This window comes from Hyaena hyaena, unplaced genomic scaffold (assembly GCF_003009895.1).
Source record: "Hyaena hyaena isolate Hyena2069 unplaced genomic scaffold, ASM300989v1 scaffold_537, whole genome shotgun sequence".
NCBI lineage: Eukaryota > Metazoa > Chordata > Mammalia > Carnivora > Hyaenidae > Hyaena > Hyaena hyaena.
In genome coordinates this window covers 975,006-979,216 of record NW_024081170.1, presented here as the reverse complement: position 1 = coordinate 979,216, position 4,211 = coordinate 975,006, and positions in this window count along the sequence as shown.

Here is a 4,211-nt window from a genome sequence, read left to right as displayed (position 1 = left end):
TGTATCCACAAGCAGTCTTGCTTTGTGGATAGGACTTTAAACTTGTCTGCTATATGTATCATATTTATCTATTCCTGTCTGTATGACCTGGAGAATGCTACATTCCCTATGTTTCACTATCCCCATCTTTCAAATAAAGATATCACTAGATGTTAACCCAAAGCTTAAATGGAAAAGATAGACAAAAATCTTACAATAGTAGCCTGGCACACTACAAGCATCCAAATGTTAGAAATAGTACAAAAAGGTATAGCTTTTGTTTTAAAAGTGATATAATGTCAATGCCCAATTGTTCATATGAGCAGAGATTTTTACATTACCATTTTGTTATTGTTCATGCTTTCTAATTGATCTTTAAATTCATTTCACGCAGGGCCTGGTTTGCATTTTAGCTTGTTTCAGTGAATCCAAAATAAAATTGTGTGCATTCTGTTAACTCTGGCTGAGACTGATGGTCAAGAAGCAGCTAAGCAGGAAACCAGAAAGGAATTGCACCATTCCACTGACGACCCTTTTTGGAAATAGGCTTTGTGGTTTAGAACAACGAAGTGTAAGTCACAATCTGGGATTTGCCCTTTTAAGATTTTCTAACTTGTGGAAGGGCCAAATGATTTAGCAGGAATTTAGAACAAACTTCTATCAGAGTCTTGCTCTGCCCGATTGAACTCCAGGAAGTAAAAAGAACAGAAAAGCAGAAGATAGAGGGCAGAATGTCCTGTCACTTTCCATACTGACAGTTAATGGATACCCTATTGACATCCAGTTAATTACTTCATCAGGATCATTCAGTGCACCAATCCTGGGACTTCCCTGAAGATGAAGGTTTCTCTTCCCTTAATTATATGTGCTGTATAGTAAAAGCCATCTTGCTTTCTAGAATTTTACTTCGTATTGAAGTTCTTTTCTATTACAGAATTTCATTTTATTTTTTTTTTTAAGTTTATTTATTTACTTTGAAAAAGAGAAAGCATGAGCGGGGGAGGAACAGAGAGAGAAGAGAGTGAGAATCCGGTGCAGGCTCCACACTGCCAACACAGAGACCGATATGGGGCTCAAATTCAGGGCCATGAGATCATGACCTATGCTGAAATTGAGAGCCGGCCACTTAACCCACTGAGCCACCTAGGCGCCCCTGTGTTTAAGGGGTTCTTAAATAGTAAACCACAAATCTAAATAATGTCAATATATCTCCTAACATTCATTAGGTGGTTAACTCATGAAATCTTATGTTTGTAAAAGACCTGCATTCAAATTTCAACTCTGAAACTTATGAAATTTGTGATATTGAACAAATTACTTAATAGGTCTACATCTCCATATTCCTTATGTAGTTGGTGGGGATAACAGTGCTTAACAGTGCTAGGGTCCTAAGGTATCTTGAGGATTATATAGTCACACTCACACAAACACATAAAATGCTTGAGAAAACTCCCAGAGCCCTAAGATTCTCAAATTATGTTCTTATCCCCCATTCTATTTCTGTCCTCCCAACCTGGAATTGCTGCGTATACTCACTCACATAGTTATCAATTGCTTAGTTTATAAATTAGCCTTATTGATCATCAGTGGTAATGGCATTCAAGATAAAGAGATCATGAGTAGGCAGAGAAATGGTACCCACCCCCAACAGGCTTTTTTGCTGCTGCCATCACTCCATACCCATCCTTGCCCTGCCCCACCACAAGAATGAAGCTTCAGAAGAAAAGTCTTCAGAATAAGACTAAAGGGGAAAATACATACATGTATATATGCATAAATATGTATATGTATGTAATATTTCTAGTCAGTTTCTGCCTCATACCCACATGAAAGCTCCTCAGCTGGATCTTATTAAGTAATCCTTTGATCACAGTAAATCACTATTAATAACAAAAAGAACAAAAACACCAGCACAGACCTCTTTCCGTTTTCTGCCTGGTGTCATCTAAGAATCTCTGCCCACTGTTTCTTACTTGTCTAGTTACCAGGCAAAACCTATTAGTCTGAAGAAAAGTGTGCGAAAGGTGTGCAAGACAAACAAAAGAAAACAGTTCACTGTAACTCCTATAGCCACAACTTGGAAGCTTCTAGGTAGGAGAATGCCTGGACATTATTTTACATTAAGTCCCATAAAAAAGAGCCATGGGACCCCAACCCTTTAATATTTTAATTAAAGTTTCACCTCTAACATTATTATAAAACACAGAATCCTTAATCCTGACTCATTGTGAGCAGAGGAGAAATAAGCAGAGGATAGGGTTGGGTAGTTATAAAGACACAAAACAGAGATTCTGGAGCACCTTCTGAAGACCAAATAGCATTTCAATCACATTCCAGAAATGATATCCTCAAATCAGGGCTTACCGTCACAGTCTTAGATGTCCTCTGTTCCAGGCTGCAGTAAGAGCTGAGCAAACGAACAAAGTCAGGCAGCTAAATATCCTCTATTTTCTTGCCAGTGAAAGTGTGGCCGTCAAACCAATAGCATTGGTATCATCTGAAAGTTTATCAGAAAAGCAGACCACAGGCTGTTGGTCTGAAATTTCAGAATTCCTCAGGTAAAATGTAAAGCCAGTTCCTGTACACCATGGGCAAGGAGAGGCGGAAGAAAGAGGCAGGCCCCTCCAGGTTCGTAGCTGGAAGCTTTAATGAGCACAGGAACTTACAAAGGAGGCTTGGCCTGGGCGCCGGCCAGAGGGAAACAGATCTCGAAACTGCCTGCCACAATCTTGAGAACTTATTTAGAGGCCTTAATTGGACCCACTCACATGTACCATCCAGATAATCTCAATAACACATTGCTCTCTCAAGGATGCATCTTGAAATGGCTTCAGTTTAGGAGCAGTGAGAGGAAAGTATAATCCAGGGACATGAGAGGGGTGAGGTTCTTCTGGTTGCCTGGGCCAGATCTGAGGTCAACCAGTGGTCATATCCTCTCAATGACCTCCACCAGCACAGACCCACCTCGGACACAGTAAATCAGAAGCTCAGGGCACACGGGCAGGATTCTGGGTTTTAACAAGATTTTCAGGTGATCAATTTACTCATTAAATTTTTAAAAGCACTGAGCTAGTTTTAGGAGATGTATAAAGTTTAAACAGGTCACCAGTGAAAACAACTGTATGGACCCAACCAGGATTCCTGGCAGAAGCAAACATAGGCCTAAAGTGGTTCTCAAAGTGTGGGCCCTGGACCAGTAGAAGCAGCACTACCTAGAAACTTGTTAAAAATGTATTCCTCAACCTACTCTAGAAGTGCTGAGTCAGAAATCGGGAGTGGAGTCTAGCAATAAGGAAGTTTAACAAGGCCTGCAGGTGAATCTAATGCCTGCTAAAGTCTGAGAATCACTCACTCAGAGATAAAGTACAGTCGCTAGACCGTGGTCTATAAGAAAACTGTTCCCTTTTGATTTACTACACTAATAGTGAAAACAAACAAACAAAAAACCTCAACAGGTCATAAGGGTCACTAACAATGCCAAGCCACAATGTCAATAGATGAGGTTTGCTCAGGGTTCTCAAACATAAGTGGTTCCTCTCCTCCCTTATATTTAGAAAAACCTATCCCCCAAAGGGTCTATATTGTCCAAAGATTAGCTCATTTAATTCTCCTACCACTACCTAAACTCTAGGCCTCTATTACTATTTTTGCCATTAAAGTGTTCTCCTCAGCTTTCCAAGTATTCTGGTGGAGTGAATGATGGGAAGGAGGGAAAAGAGAGTTATTGAAAGGCCTTTTCTAAGCTATTCATACCTACCATTTTAAAAGATGCTCCCCTCCACTTCTGTGATTCTGTTGTCCAATCTCACCTCCAGATGTGGCCACCTATTCATAGGTGCATAGAATGACTACCTACCTTTGCTGCCTGCAGTAGATTTAATAGTGGCCTCCTCAAAGATACATTCAGAGGATGTTACCTTCTTTGGGGGTGAGGGAAAAAGGTTTTTGCAAATATAATTAAAGACCCTAGATAAAGAGATCATCCTGGATTATGTCGATGTGCGCTAAATCCAGTGGTACGTATCCTTATAGGAGAAAGAAGATTTGAGACAGGGGAAGACAGAGAGAGAAGACAGTTGTGACCATGGGTAGAAAGACTGGAGTGACATGGCCACAAGAAGGGATATTTGGAATCACCAAAAGGTGGAAAATCTAAGAAATAGAATCTCCCCTAGGAGCCTTCAAAGGAAGGGTAGCCCTGCAACAGCTTGATTGTGGACTTCTGGCCTCCA